This window comes from Dreissena polymorpha, chromosome 15 (assembly GCF_020536995.1).
Source record: "Dreissena polymorpha isolate Duluth1 chromosome 15, UMN_Dpol_1.0, whole genome shotgun sequence".
NCBI classification, from domain to species: domain Eukaryota; kingdom Metazoa; phylum Mollusca; class Bivalvia; order Myida; family Dreissenidae; genus Dreissena; species Dreissena polymorpha.
The window spans coordinates 33,284,999-33,303,049 of NC_068369.1; positions in this window are offsets into that span (position 1 = coordinate 33,284,999).

The following is an 18,051-nucleotide window of genomic DNA, read 5'->3' on the forward strand; positions in this document are numbered from 1 at the left end:
CAGATACATTGTATTAAGTGGTCTAACATAATTGACCAGTAGTAATTACTAAGAAACATGAAAGAATGCCAAGGGTCGCAGTTATCAGAATTGGCCGATTGCCTTGCATGTATAATGTTAACGTGTAACCCTGAAGAATTATGTTTTTAGTTTAAGATTGAATAGTAATACACGTATATACATATATGTATACTGTTTTATTCCTTTATGAACACCTCAATCATATGAATCATCCCCCGAACCATTTTTGTTCTCAAAACAATACACACAATTGTCCGCCTAATTGTTCTTTTTATTTGCTTAGGCAGTCTTTACACACTCAGTACAGATACACACACAAGGTTAGTCTTTGACTGAAATGGTTGCATAATGAGCTACAAAGTCAAATTATTATCAGTGTTTTTTTGCCAAATGGGAAAAGTACCGATACCAGCCCAATTGGGAAAAGTGTGAGTGAAAAACCCTTTTGCTCTCAAATACTATAAATTGATAACTAAATGTTGTCAATGTGTTAATATTATATTTACTTGGATTCAAGTCATAGAGCTGCATAGGGAAACTAACTACAGTGAAAACTCGCTATTAAGACCACTTGTGGGACTTTTCAAAAGTGGTCTTAATAGCAAGGTGGTCTTAATACTGAGTTTTCATGAATTTGATGGACATATAATTACAACAACGTAAATATTCACTGAACTTTAATCTGTTTGCATACAATATAACAGTCATCCGTTTATACATTGTATTTATACATTTGTACATTGTACAAAGAAAGTATTCCAAGTTGTTCGTTAAAGAAGTGTAAATACATGTACATGTACTTTTCATCAAGATCCTTGATGTTTACTTAACGAATGAGTAAATTGTCGCCTGCTTAACATTTCGTCGAATAAAATTGAGCTGTTCTTTTTAGAATAGCTTGAACCCGAGTCTTTCCAATGCCGAATAAATCGGCCAACTGTCGTTGAGATTTTCCATCACTCGCGTCGATCAAATCAATATTTTCTTTTAAACACAACTCTTTCCGTTTTCGTCTCTCCATTTTGAATAATGATATGGTATAAAGGTAGGTTTTTATATCCATCACGAACAAAACCGTGTTACTCAAATAAACTCACTGTTAAATTATTCGCCGTATTTAATCTTTAAAGTGTGTACCAAACAACTACCAATTTACCCATCAAAGACTCAATAATAATAATAGCTAATCGTCAATCAAGGGTTAAAAATTATAACAAGTGCCGAAAATCTAACACCTGTGTCGCAAATCGATCCAAAAACCGTTGTCGTTATTTGTGGTTTATTGGGTCAGAATGGCTTCGTACACAATCCCGATAGTTCCACAACACCAGATCAAGTTAGGTGTGAAAATTACTGGTCGTTTGGCGGGTGTCAATTAAGAACAATATCGATGATATGTACTGATTAAAGTGGTCGTAATAGCGGATTAGCGGGTTGGTCGGATTAGTGAGTGTAACGACCATTGAAATATAGAAGGAAAAAATCGGGACTGAAAAATGGCGGTCGACTTAGCGAGTTGGTCGGAATACCGAGATGGTCGTAAAGAGAGTTTTCACTGTAAATGTTGCATTTTATTTATATTTGTGTTTATGTTTTTAGGAACCTTCCATATGGCCTTTTTTACAGCAATAATTAAAAAAACATATTAAATTGTACTAGAATCTGTGAACACGTCCCTTTAACTTAATATTTATACAATGTGACTCAAATTATAATTTCAAAGTATAGATAAACGTCAAAGTTTGAATCGAAAAGATTTTCGAAGCGTCGGTGAATATCAACAAATCTCATTGAAAGATCGAACTTATTCCTGAAAAATAAAGCATTTTGACTTACCTAAAACTCCAATAATGAAAGCCAGTTGAAATCCTGTGTACGTTGCTTTACATAGCGATCGCAGGGCGGCAAATCCAAACTTCGAAACCGTGGGCATATCGCTGACAATGTCCATTTTTCTATCACAAGTATTTACAAATATTTACCCCAGAATGTGTGTTAAATATGCTCGTAGTATTACCTTGTTACGTTGATTATTTTCTAAATATTAAAGTTTTCTTTTGCGTATATAAATTGATTAATCATCGGCATCCGGAACGTTCGTTGTTAATGTCGTGGTGAAAATGGGCCAAATGCTGACCTCAAAAACATGATGTAGTTAATGAAACATTCGCTGTCCACAGTACAAAATTACAAGTCAAAATAACACTTCAACTGAATATCGGTAGAAAAAGTGGTTTGCCAAATTATGAGTACATAAACAAATTTATGAGACATATTAGTTAACACGCATATGTTTTATTTGACAATGCATACTTAGCTTAATATATATTTAAATAGATTACTTAAGGTGGTGCGAACGAGATCTGTGGTTTACGGAAATAAGAGCAGAATTCGCAATCAGAGAGGGTCGTTTTGTGAACGCAGGGCGAGATCTTCGATATGCAACATCCGTCTATAGTACTGTTATAAACTAGCACGCAATATGACAACAAGTTATCTCACATGACCAAAGTTCAATATCTTTGTTTGGTTGCACTTTAAATACGAAAACTCCGTTTGGTTTGAAGAAAGATAGAAACGTTTAATTCAAAACAGGTGCTTCAGCAAGATATCAGATAACCATCGAAACATAATGATAGTTTCCAGGCGAACATTTAATAGGCATAGTCTCGGATGCATGCCAATTTTCTTCAGATTAAACTTTCTCTACTTTAAACATGTAGTACATTTAAATAAATATGGGACATTTATGGCTATGTGCGGTGTTTAGATGAGTAGGACTTGCACTTGGCGTGTTTCTTTCATTCAAAATCGGTATTCGGCCCCATTATCAACTGAACAAAGAAGATGTTTTCCCAAATGGGAGCTAACAATTCCTAATGGAAGGTTTCCAAAAAAATAAATATTTCTGTACATCTTAAAATTGTGTTCATCTCCCATCCATAAAAGTTAAACGTTTTTCTCAAGTCACAAAACGCGGAACAAATATACATGAATGTCCATTTATTTAATGTGAACGATAATGTGCACTCTGCGATCCCTAGTTTACACTTTCTGACATCGCCAAAGATGCCTACGAATTATCGGAATTTTTCTGGCGTTAACTTAGTCAAAAGATCACACATTTGCAGTAAAGGGTAGGTGAAAATAAATTTACGAAATTAACTTTTCTCTAAAGAAAGTTGTGTGTGAATGTTGGTTCATATCGTATATGCAATAATTATATTTTTTGCGAGGCCAAAAAACATAAAAAATATCTTGATAAAACTCCTGAAAACGATTAAATCCGGTAAGCCATTTATATAAATAATTACAACTGGCCGCGCTCTTGGAAAACGGGGTTTAATGCATTTGCGTAAAGTGTCGTCCCCGATAAGCCATTGCAGGGATAATAAGGGACAACCCTGCGCACAGAAACTGGATTGTCGCAAAGAAGAGACTTCATGTAAACGACAAATACAATACAAGCGAAAAGTGTCGTCCGCGGTTAACCTGTGCGGACTGCTCGGACTAACATGGGACGACACTTTACGCACATGCATTTAGCCCAATTGTCCCAGATCGATGCAAATATTAAAGGGCGATTGCAATTGACTCGCTATCCAAACATAAATCCTAACCTTTAATAAAACATAGAATTAAATCGAACCAGTCGTCGACAACTGTCAACAGCTCTGCAATAATTCATGTCAACATATGTATTTCACCGTTTAAATGCATGTAAAGCACATTCATTTTACAGAAGTCGCAGATTAACACGTTAACATATCTCTCAAGTTAATAAATCACTAAGTGTTCGCTTGGTTAACACGTTAACACGTCATCATTGTTCACAAGTCACTAAATCGCTTATGGTTTGCCATATTTATCATTATTATTTTAACACGAATGACCAATCATTTCATGATACAACATAATGTTATGCATTCGTATATAATATGTTCTTAACCTCGCTTTAATTTCCTTTATTTCAACTGTTATGCGTTTGCTGTAATGTATAAAAGATGAACACAATCAACCCACCACCTATTATTGAAATGTTGTTCTATTTAAAATGAAGTGTTGTACTTATTTTCTTGAAAGCCAGTTATAAAACAACTTTTGTATCAGTTATTTTTGCAATTTCTTTATTACACCACCTAAAGGGTATCATTTAAAGATAATTTAACAACAATATCTTAACTTATATCACGTTTAGCGTCCTTGTGTTTCACATAAATATCACTAGCACACTTGATGATCGTGCACACAAGTGCATTATTTCTTTGTATTCAAATAGAGCATTGAACCGTCTGCATGAGTAATTGCGTTCCGAAATTCAGACATTGACCACACAAATCCAGATAACGATTCCAAGAAACTGTTCTGGTCTGCTATTTTGTGCTTTATTTACACGATGCTCACAACCAATCCAATAAACATCCGTTTTCTCATATTTGCATCGCAAATGACTATCAGCAATCCTGCACAAAAGGATTGCAAGTTACTAGCAAACTATGTAAACAGTATGAACACGTCACCAGGGCGTTCAGTGTTTTGATTCGATTTCGGCGTGTTTTAGTCATTATACACTTCGGGAATCCTGCAGACGAGATTTCCTCCACAAGAAGGGGATTTTTTGTAGACTGGTCTCCGGGCAATGTTTATAGGAGCCGCGACATGGGAAAACGGGGCTTGGTGCATTTGTGTAAAGTGTCGTCCTAGAATAGCCCATGTCGTCCGTACAGGATGATCAGGGAAGATTATTTACGCCGCATTGGATTTGGTTTAGAAGAGACCTACTTAAAACAAAAAAATACATACAAGCGGAACTGCACAGGCTTATCTCAGAGTACACTTTACGCAAATGCATAAAGCCCGGTTTCTCCGGATCGATGCTTAAGCGGATTTGAAAGTCAGGGAATAAAGATTATAGGCGGTCATTTGAATATTAAAATTACATATTACATCATCTTAGTAATAAAAATTAAAGGAATTTATATGTGTGTGTGCTGTGGAGGCATTATTTTCTCGACAGTTTATATACAAATGGGCCATGCTCTGTGAAAAAAGGGTTCAATGCATGTTCGTAAAGTGTGGTCTCAGATTAGCCTGTGCAGTCCGCATAGGCTAATCAGGGACGACACTTTCCACTTTAACAAGATTTTTGCTAAGAAGAGACTCTCTTTAAACGAAAAATACCAGTAAAGCGGAAAGTGTCATCCCGGATTAGAATGTGCGGACTGCATAGGCTAATCTGGAACGACACTTTACGCACATGTATTAAACCCCCTGTCCACAGTCCGATACAAATAAAATGCTGAAAATGACTTACGTTAACCTATGGACACCGCTGAACATTGAGCTGTACACAATAATGTAAAGTAATGGTTAAAGGGACGTTTTCATGTTTTGGTAAATTGGCTAAATAAAAAAAATGATTCAGATTCGCACATTTTGATTGTTTTTATGATATTTGTGAGGAAACAGTAATACTGAACATTTACCATGCCTTAAAATATTCATTATAATTTTGCATTTTTTGACGATTTAAAAAACTGAAAATTATAAAGCGTTGCAACGCGAAACGATTGAATAATTTGGAGAATTCTGTTGTTGTCATTATATTTTGGGATACTACGAGGATTGCTTATATAAGGTTTAAAGCACATGACTCATTGTATGAGCACAAATGGCCGAGTGGCATAAGCGATAGAATTTATTCCGGGGGTCAGTGGTTCGAGCCCAGGTGAGAGTTACTTTTTGTCTTTCTTGGTCTTTACTGGAGCTTTTTAGATCCAATGTTTACATTTATCAGTATAAAGCATTTAATGACAAACTTCCATAGATGCCCACATCGGTGAAAAGGTTTCTTTAATGCAACATGCCATTTCAAATGTAGTATTTCCCGTAGAGTTGAGTATAACAAAGTCATGTTTCCTAAGCTGTGACCCAAAAAATCAGGTGAAAGTTTGTAAACAAAAATTCATAATTCCATTGTGTAGATATAACGGGCATAGATATTAATCAGCGGAAAATATGGATTAAATTCAATACCCGAACAAAATTTAAATGCATAATATATAAAATATAGTATACTGTTACTGAAAGGCCGTTGCTTCAAAACGGAATCATCTTTCATTTGTGTATTAGTATGTGTTATTTATATGCCGCTAACGATTTTACGTTAATATATGAACGACACTGTATGTTTTTATTATTATATTTATATTACTGATTGCCGAAACACGCTTTGTATTTTAGAAATTAAAATAAGCAAGAGTAACGTGATTGTATAGTATGTTTTATTTAGTTAACAACATCACAATTAAATTACCAAAACTACATGTTTTAACTAATTTTTGTTAAAACAATTTAAAATAGTATTTATAATATTATTGTTTTAAATACATAAAGAATATATAATTGACATCAGTTCATGGGAATTATATACGCCGTATATCTTCATATAAGATATTTTTGATCAAAATATAATTCCAGGTCGCCTTCAAAATATAATTTCCGTCCGCCTTAGTTAACTTGATAACTTGAAATAACGATTCCGTGAGAGACTGACTGCGAACTGACCTTGATTTCTTGCTGAATGAAATGCCAGTCATGATCCACCTGCTTGATCTTCGTGTTGTTTGAAACTTATTGCTTTAAAATGTTTAAATTCCAATTTTGGAAAAAAAAATGTTTAAACAACTATCCGGATTTTTAAAAACAATGCATATATGCTATAAAACAGATTAGTGCACAGAGTGCAATATGGTAGCCATTAGTAAATATGAGACCATAACCTCTTAGTTGAAAAGCTCACGTGCTGACAATGTGCAACAATATTAAGTGGCACACACACAATGTATTGGTTTCTAGCATTGAGTGAGAAGCTGTTGTATCCCTTTAGCCTTGTTATTGTAGATAAAATAGTAAAACGCTAAACACGCAGTTTACATTGTTGCAAAACGCCGTGCTGAATCCCATTCATAAAAATTCACGCATAATATAAATTGTGTTTACGCTATACTATGTAAAATAGATTGTCAATTGAATTATATGTTTATGTTAATGAGATAAAGTTTTGTAGATTCCACGCTTTCTATTTTGCGCAGTTTTGTTATTTTTCATTAATACGAAAAATCCATTTATTCATTTGAACCTATTTGCCGGAAATTTTCTTTTGATATTTTTCGGCAATTACAAAGGTCAACTAAGGTAAACGGTTGGGGGAGACAGCTAAGCCGAGAAAAACTGAATTAAAACATCCCCATGCGCAAGTTGACACGCGGATAACTGTGTGAAGATTCATCACTTTATACTTTACTCTGCATGTTAACATACGAACAGTCATGTCCAAATCTGTATGCGCCCCCTCCCCACTCTCCACAACCGTGCAGTAAAGTCACCCCTTTAATAAACTGTAGAAAATAATATGTACTTTTTAGTGTGGTGGTCTTTGCAAATGCTTTAAGTGTCACAAACGCTCGAGATGTTTCCGTCTCCTCTTGATGATTCATTAGTCATTACCAATCGTGATACATCTACTATCGCCGGAATCCTCCATCAGGAACGACACTTTATGCTTTTATGACATTTCAATGAATTTTCTTCTTAGCAAAGATCCAATTAAGGCGGAATTTGTCGTCCCTGTTTAGCCTAAGCGAACTGCACATGCTAATCTGGAACGACACTTTACGCACATGCATTATGTCCAGTTTTCTCAAAACGCGACTCATATCGACTATCTCCGGAATCCTCCGAAATATAGCAATACATCGATTATCTCCGGATCTCTCAGTAAGATAGATATACATCGACTGTTTCCGGAATCCTTCATAAAATAGCCATCGGGACTCCTCGGACAATTCCGCCATAACGGCGATCGTCTCTCGGGTGTATTTGGTGGAAGGATATGTCTAACGCCTCTAGGCGGAAGATATTACACCGAAAATATAGTTCCGGTTACACACAAACAAATTTGCACTAAATCAACCGATAATATAGATATATAATGACCAATATCTTTAAGGAGTAATATAATAGAATATTTATTAACGATATTGTTTAAAATTAGATATTATTGGATGCAAAATATTCAAATTTTAATAAAATGTTAAGAAAGCAAATTAGTTGTTTATTCAAGTGAAAACATCAACATTATTCAAACTTAAAAGAATCAGTATTTCTTAAATTATATTCATTGCAACATTGCTGATGTTCAGCTCCAGGCGACAGACTTTGAGATTTAATCAATATGTTTATGTTCTATACCATACAATCGTACAACGCTGTACAGTGGTACAGAGAAAACTCTTGGATGTAATATAAGAAATAGTAAACTCCACGTTGGTCCCAATGGCATTATAGTGACCAGCCAGGCAGTCACAAACTGTATATGGACCATAGCCATACAGCCCTCAGTTGGGCTATAACCAGTATTGAGACACCTGAAAGGTTTCATGGAATGGAATGAGTGGGGCTTGATTGAATTTGAAAAACCATTCTTTCTGTACATTTGATGATGGCAACCATACAGTACTTCTGGCAGATATTGTTTATATTTTATCCTAGGCATTTTAATTCCAGATGTTGTTATCCCGACCAGGCAACTAGCTTTTCAAAGCCTTAAACAATCCAGTGCCATTTAAATTAGGGACAGCCTGTTACAATGTTCAGTTTGGTAATATTATTAAATTAAGGCATAACTTTGCCATTGGAAATGAACTCAATTCAGAATGGCCTCTCAAAATAAGACATACTGTTTTGGAAATGTGAAAACTGAGCAGTGGTGTGTTAAAATTTATATTATTTATCTTTTAAGAAACTTTAAGATACATATCACAGGCATGCCCATGGTTTTGGGTCAGTACTCTTTAGATGAGAAACAAAAACACTAAATATGGTTCACAGTGCAGGCAACACTTGTAAAAAGATATTTTCCATCCCTGACTGTCATTATTGACATGAAGTAATTTAACTGTAATATGTCTGGAAACAATGTCAGGCACACTTTTCTAAATATTGATTTATTCATGCATATGTATATATATATATGTCATACAAGTACATATCATACAATACAGTCAATTTACAACATTTAACAATTGGAAAACAATTATCACAGGTTTTGGATCACAATGCATTGATATATCACATTTTGAATATCACATTCAAAGTTAATCATTTAAATTCAGTTACAAGTAAATAGTAAGTGTATTTGGCAGAGATCTGAAATAACAAGTAGTTACAAGATGTTGAAATCAAGACATGATATATATACCACAGGATGTCCCACGAAAGGTTTGCAACTTATTTCCAATGGGGCCCTATAGATGGGTGGAAAATGTACAAAAATGGTGGCATTAATACGCATAAAAATATCATTAATTTAAACTTGAAACTATAGTCTTGAGATCAAATAGTATGTATTATTAGAGAGCATTAGTTAGTTAGTTATATATAAAACAAACCAATAGCATAAAACATTAATTTAAACAATTAGACTACTCGTAACAAATAAAATCAGCATCTTCTTTCAATTTCACATTGTCTGTGAGAGAAGATTTCACTCTGTTTTCAAATTCATATTTATTCTTTATAATGATTTTTACATCAGCAGGTAAACAGTTCCAGTCTTTGATCGTTTATAATTAAAAGTAGTGCTGGTAAAACCATTCACTTGAGGACATTGAGGTAAATAAAAGTTATTTTTACTATGTCTACTGTTATCACTATGTATATCAGACACTAAACTAATATTATTATACAAAACAGGTCATGTTAGAAGGACATTTCTTGTTAACAATTTTATAAACATGGTTGAGTGTTATTTGCTTAACTCTGTTTTGAACATTTAACCAACCAATACTACTAAAATCTTTTACTTTCAAAGATGTTCTAGAGTCATATCCATAAATAAATTTAACAACTTTATTCTGTACAACTTGTAATCTATTTTTTAACTGTTTACCTATACCATTGTACTATGAAGAGCTAGCATAGTCAAAATGGCATTGAACCAATGAGTTACATAACAAATTTCTTAATTCCATATTTGAACAGTGGTTTTGTCTATACAAGAACAGGTTTGTAGCTGCTATTAGGCATAGCAGGCCCGGGCCTACATTTTTATTTTAAACATAAAAAAATTAAAATTGCTTCAACTTCGAAAAATGCATTAAAATGTTGACCCTGAAGGTGGTGAGGTGTAAGAAATCTGCATTTCATATTGACATGATCCTCAGGCAATCGATTCTGGTCTTGTTCAAAGGACATATCTTCCAATTATCAACTCTACTTCTTTCTATTTAGACATGCAGACAGTATTATTGGAAAGAATTCCCATGGTTTGACTTGTGAATGAGTGTTACAATTTTAAATGTTTCTCTGTTCCATATTGTTTTAAAATTTAGTTCTTAGGTCTAAAGATAATACAGTAAAATTTAGTTCTCTGACATTGAGATAAAAAAGTAAAATATCAAAGAAATACAGGCCAAAGTCTTATATTTTCTTACCTTATTATTTGTCTAGATATGCTTTAAATCTCACCACAGGCGTAATGGGATTTAAACTATTTCCGGGGGAGGACCCCCCACACACACCCTGTTTTTATGTAACATATTCGGGCCTACAGCTCAAAAAATGCTAGCTACGCCCCTGAAGAATCTTATTCTTGAGGTCACCTTTTTAATAATAGTATTAACAATAGATGTAGCAGAAAGATCAGTGTCGAATATTGAACCAAGGTGTTCAACAGATGATTGAAAAACAATAGTGTGATCATTACATTATACATTAAAATAATGAAGTTTAGATTTCCTTTTGGAACCAAACACTATACATTCAGTTTTTCCAAGGTGTAAAGACAGTTTTTTATCCACTAACCATTTTATACAATTTTCAAGTTCTTTACAAAAAACACTACTGATGATACTAGGATCTTTGAGAAAATAAAGGATGACACTTTCATCAGCATAGAGAATAAGTTTACATAAATACAATAATCAAAATTCACTAATATCCTATATCAGTGTTAATGCATTATGAAATGGAAATGGGTGTGACAAGTAACAAGAACCCTACACATTTACATCACAAAACATATGATATATACAATTACTGGATATAATATATATGTTGAAAGTTAATATAAAGAGGGCAATACAAAAGAATGTACAAAAGTAGTAATAAAGACAAAACAACCAGTTTACAATGTTAAGATTAATACAGTTTTGGCAATTAGAGAACAATTAACATTCTTAACTTTGAATTTTGCAAGTGTAAATACATGTTTGTAAATCAGAACACAAGAATTTGTTTCCCGGTCACTTTGAGCTATATAAGTGCCCAATGTTTACACTCAGTGAATTTGTAAAACCAACTTATATGTGCTAACTGTCTGTCCGAAAACTTAAACATTTCCTATAACTTTTGCAATATTGAATATAGCAACTTGGCATACATGTGTATCTCATGGAGCTGCACATTTTGAGTACTGAAAGGTCAAGGTTATCCTTAAAGGTCAAAAATACGACTTCAAAGCGGCACAATAGGGGGCATTATGTTTCTGACAAACATATCTCTTGTTTTTACATGAAAAACCACAGACATGGTTGGAATTTGCCACATATAAGGCATTGTGTATACATTTTTAAACTCAATTTTCCAGACAATGAAACAACTTTTTAAAAAGGCACCAACAAATGTTCCTCCATCCCCTTTGCACGCTAAACAAAGAATCAGCTTTTAGCTCCACTGGCCAAATTTGTTCAAATTATGCCTCTGGGTCAATTTTGTTCCTGCCCCGGGGGTTACAAAATTGAAAATTGCTTATTTAAGGCCTATTTTGTGAAAACTTTCAAAATCTTCTCGTCCATAACCATTAGGCCTAGGGCTATCAAAGTTGGTATGTTGAGACATCTAATAGTCCTCTACGAAATTTGTTCAAATTATGCCCCTGGGGTCAAATTTAACCCTGCCCCGGGGGTCACAAAATTGAAAATTGCTTATTTAAGGCCTATTTTGTGAAAACTTTATAATCCTCCTCATCGATAACCATTGGGCCTAGGGCTATCAAATTTGATATGTAGAGACATCTAATAGTCCTCTACCAAATGTGTTCATATTATGCCCCTGGGGTCAAATTTGACACTGCCCCGGGGGTCACAAAATTGAACATATGCGTATATAGGGTCTATTATGTGAAAACTTTACAAATCTCGTCCATAACCATTCGGCCTAGGGCTACCAAATTTGGTATGTAGTGGCATCTTATAGTCCTCTACCAAGTTTGTTCAAATTATGCCCCTGGGGTAAAGTTTGACCCTGCCCCGAGGGTCAGAACATTAAAAATATGCTTATATAAGGCCTATTTTGTGAAAACTTTAAAAACTTCTTGTCCATTACTGTATGGCATAGGGCTACCAAATTTGGTATGTAGTGACATGTATTAGTTCTCTTCTTAGTTTGTTCAAATAATGCCCCTGGGGTAAAATTTGAAACTGCCCCGGGGGTCACAAAATTGAATGCTTATAAAGTGCTTATTTTGTGAAAACTTCAAATATATTCTTGTCCATAACCATCCGGCCTAGGGCTATCAAATTTGGTATGTAGTGACATCTAATAGTCCTCTACCTAATTTGTGCGAATTTTATCCCTGGGGACAAATTTTACCATGCCCGAGGGGTCACAAAATTGAACATATGCTTATATAATGCCTTTTTTGTAAAAACATAAAAGAAAATTCTTGTCCATAACCATAAGGCCTAGGGCTACACAATTTGGTATGTAGTGACATTGTATATTCCTCTACTTAGAATAGTTTTTTCAAATTATGCCCCAGGGGTCAAATTTGACCCTGCCCTGGGGGCCACAAAATCGATTATATGCTAATATAGTGCCTTTTTTGTGAAAACTTTAAATATCTTCTTGTCCTTAACTATAAGGCATAGGGCTACCAAATTTGGTATGTAGTGACATCTTATAGTTTTCTACCAAGTTTGTTCAAATTATGCCCCTTGGGTCAAATTTGACCCTGCCCGGGGGGTCACAAAACTGAACATTGTGAAAACTTTAAAAATCTTTTTGTTCATAACCATTGGGCCTAGGGCTACCAAATTTGTTATGTACTGGCATCTAATATACCGGTACCTCTATCATTTTTTTCAAATAATACCTCTGGGGTCATCTTTGACCCTGCCCCGGGGGTCACAAAATAAAATAAATGCTTATAAAGCGCCTATTTTGTGAAATCTTTAAAAATCTTCTTGTCTAAAACCATTCGGACTACGGCTAACACATTTTGTATGCAGTAACATCTTATAGTCCTCTACCAAGTTTGTTCAAATTATGCCCTTTGGGTCAAATCTGACCCTGACCCGTGGTCACAAAATTGAACATTATATACGCTTATATCTTGCTTATTTTGTGAAAACTGTTAACATATTCTTATCCTTAACTCTAGGACCTAGGGCTACCACATTTTGTATTTAGTGAGGTATAGTAGTCCTCTACAAAGTTTGCTCAAATTATGCGCCTGGGGTTAAATTTGACCCAGCCCAGGGTGTCACAAAAGTGTACATGTGCTTAAATAGGGAATATTTATTTCAGCCTTTTTTCAGCAGTGGAGCGATACAGGGCCATCGTGGCCCTCTTGTTTATAAGAATATGTAAAATTGGGCATTCGAGTTTTTAAAAAGTTCAACTTTGCTTAAGTAATAATGCATCAATGTTGATTCTAAAGAAAAAGAGTAATCATTTATTCCTAAACTGTTCTGCTGTCCAGAAGCAAGGACGTCATACACAAGCTTTACAACATTTATAGTTTTAGTTACCTAACCATCTAAAATGAATGTCCATTCTAAGTTTGCTGTCGTATTCTTCCCTCAAATCATACATGTTTCTTGCATAGTTGAATGTTCATGTCCATGGATCACAATGTATATAGAAACAAACATTATTTTGAATTATCTTTCACAGTTATATAGTTAATATATATTTATATTTAATATTAGGTTAATTTTGGGATACACTAAAGCAAATATTAACATTTGTCTCAAAATGAATCATCCTCTGAAGCCCCCGATGGGATTCAAACCCATACCTCTTTCCTCTGGAGAGGAAAGTATTCTATCTTAAAATACAAGGGCATGTAAGAGGAAAACTAGCAATTTCAAAGGGAAATTTTCAAAAATTAGACATGTATTGAAGTTTGTTATTAAATACTTTAAATTGATAAGTAAACATTTTAGCAAAATACCTCAATAAAAAAGGAAAAAAAAAGAAAGGAAATCTTCCTTAACTGGGCTCGATCCACTGACCCTTAGAGTAAAAGCTTAAACAAATGGGCCATCAGTGCTCCATATAGTCAAGGGTTTATTTTATACTTTATATAAGCAATCCTTGTAATGTCACAAAATCTAACTATACCATAAAAACTCCCCAAATTATTTTTTTCATTATAGACTCTATGCTATATTGATAAATGCAAACATTGAATCTAAAAAGCTGCAATAAAAAACGAATAAAATTGAATAAAAATATAAAAGTATAACCTCAAATGGGCTCCAACCATTGACCCCATGGAGTAAAAGTCTACCGTTTGGATCAATCGGCCATCCATGCTCATACAATGAGTGATGTGTTTCATACTTTTTCAAATTTATGTAAGCAATCCTCGTAGCTCACAAAATATAACAAAAAACAGTCGATTTTATTTTTAAATTTACTCGATGTCAATATTATAAGTACTCCTATCAGTATATCAGTAATGGCATCTTTAAATTTTAACAAGTTTTTAAGTACGTTGTGGGAATTCACAGATCTACATTAAATTATTACTTAAAGAATGTTATCTTGAAAAAGACGAGCTAAAACACACATTTTAATTTTTCCTCTTTACGAGGGGCCGCCATATTGTTTTCTAAAGTAGTTCCAAATCCAATATGACGGCCGCCTACGTACATCAGAGAGACGGTGTGGTGTAGCCCACTGTCCGATGCGTTCAGATTGATAAAATAGATACACATCGGCTATCTCCGGAATCATCCGTAAGATAGATATACATCGACTATCTCCGGAATCCTCCTAAATATATATTGTTTTATATCGTCTGCCGATGTAGAATGAACTTACCAAGTCAATGCGCAGATATTTTTTCTTCAGGAATCGCACTCGATAAATGTCATCCACATCACGACAATTAAGATTTTAAGAAAAATAAATATAGTGTACTATACAACTTAAGATTTCAAGGAAAATAATTAAAGTGTACTTATAAACCAACTCCGAAACCTGTACTTGTTTACATATTGACAATTTAACAATTGTTGTCAAAAATAGAAGAAAAATAGAAGAATAGAAGAAGGCCAAATAGAAACTGTACGCTCGCATATATTTAAGATATTAACCTCTCAAATTATCATCACACGCGTTGAAGACAAAACAGAAAATATACGCCTGTCCATGTTTTTAAGACATTTATCTCAAACATTTGCATCAAGTTCATTGAGGGCCAAATGGGAACTGTGCGCATGTTTGAAAGACAAAGTTATGTGTGTTTCTTTGTTTGGTTGGTTGGTTGGTTTTTTTTTTCAATACAATTATGATATTTCGTTCTTTCATTTATTGAAAGCCCAATTTTCTGAGAGATTTCATACTACTACATTGTTGAGATTTTTTTTATGAAAAGCAAAGAAAATGTTAGATCAACACATGAATGATACGTACATGAAACTACACATTCAAATGTGCCGTTACGTATGTCTACATTTTATGTCAAAGTGTCTGAAAAATGACGTGTTTAAATATAACAAAAGCGCGCTTAGTTCGCTCAAAATACTTAAAACCTCGCAGCCAGTAATTAATTTAATAAAATTTAAGCAAAAATAAGAAGTGCTGTAGGCCCTTTGGTCAAGATTGTAGAAATATCAGTAGATTTAGGGACCTTTTTCGCAGATTTTGGCACGTGTTAAAGTTTGTCATTAAAAGCTTTGAATTTATATATGTAAACATTGGAAATAAATAGCTCTTGTAAAAAAACAGAATAAAATAAAAGAAAGAAAACAAGTAATGCTCAACTGGGCTCGAACCACTGACCTTTGGGGTAAAAGTCTAGCGTTGAAACCACGCTCCCACAGGGTGAATTGAACTCTACAAATTATTCAACAAGTTCGCTTTTGTAACGCTTTATAATGTTCAGGTTTTTAAATCGTCGAAAGATGTATAGAATATATATTTTTGAACATGGTAAATGTTCAGTTTAACTGTCTATTCACATATATGATAATTAAAACAAAAATTTGAAAACTTAAACATTTTTTTCTTCAATTTTATCAATTTAACAAAACGTGAAACGGTCCTTTTAAGTAATACAACCGTTGACATACACATTCAATGCAATTAAATTGTTTAATGTGATTCCTTTACTCTCATATTCAAATCCAAGCACAATCAGAGGGGGTGGGGGTTCATTACGTGATAGTCAAGATGGCGACGTCCATGCCAAGACAGATACGTGTCGCCATTTATACCTTTTATTACTTGCATTCATTTTTTTTTAATTCCGCTCACTTTCCAGCCATATCAGCAAGAAAGTCACTATCGTTTATTTCGTATTAACATTCGCTCTATATGTCGACTTTATTTGCTATGAAATTTCTTAGCGGGATGACCTAATTCCAGCTCAACTAAGAAATTTGGAAGCGATTAAAGTCGAGACATACAGCGAATTTTAATAAGAAATAAAAGCTAATCACTTTTTTACTGATATCGCTGAAAAGTGAGCGACATTTGAACATTTAAAAATAGTAATACAGGATATAAAACGGCGAAAACTACATGTCCCAGCATGGACGTCGCAATCTTAACTATCACGTGATTACCCACTCAGACTTTGCAGGTGCGCGTGACGTCACTCGTCAACTGGTCTACACACCGTTAAAACTGTCATGCACACATTGTATGTCACGTGACATTATAACGAGACGGATAAGAGTTCAAAAAGTAAAGTGTCGCGTAAATTCTCATTGTGTTGTTGTTAATATACCCTCCTCAAAGCAGGCACTTGTCGTATATTTCGATTGCTCATCGATTGCATATGTAGGTGTATTTACAACATAAAACTGGTTATTTTAAGATATTTTTTTACATACTTTGAAAATGAAACAGCATCCGTGAAACAAAAAAGGACCACCGCATATGACTGGGTTTTATTTTGCTTAGCTTTATCTTTGAGTTTAATAGTCTGTGGGCGTAACAATATAAAACTCATATAAAATATAATGTTTCACTTTTTTATTGATTTTTCCATCGCTCACTTTTGTTATGGCAGCCTAACCAAAAGTGATATGGTACCCGAAGCTATAACTTTCGCGATGGCAACTTCACCGCTAGCGATATGAGAACAGATTTTGAAACTCTCTTTATTCATTTTCACCGGAAATGATGTGAGAAACCGAAATGGAACTGTCCATATGGTAACCTCAGCGGAAGTGATGCGGGAAATGGAGTGCGTAACCAGTGACGGATATTGTATCTGTACAGACGACAGTCCCATCGATCTGCGAGATAGAAATGTCATTCGAATGATCAATTCCTCACATATAAATCAAACTTAAATTCTTATTTTTTATCCAAAATTAGAAATCAGCGACTTTACTCGTCAACAAAAAAGTTTTTTTTTTACACCACGAAATAGCATAAGGACGAATATAGTTATTAAGGGCTTTTATTCATGTGCGTTAAGTGTCGTCCCAGATTAGCCTGTTCAGTCCGCACAGGCTTATCAGGTACGCCACCCTTTTATGATAATTTTTTGTTTAAAGAAAGTTTTTTCTTAGCGTAATGCACAGGCTAATCTGGGACGGCACTTTACGCAATTCAGTAGAACCCCCTTTCACTGAGTGAGCCTCAATAAAGTTAAAGCATCTTTCCTCAGAGTAAGGTCGATCTGCGCCTTCTCAATCTTTTTGTCTTTTGCCCGCCGGTTCTGGAACCAGATTTTTTTCTGACTCTCCGTCAGCTGCAGCGTTGCTGCCAACTCGAACCGTC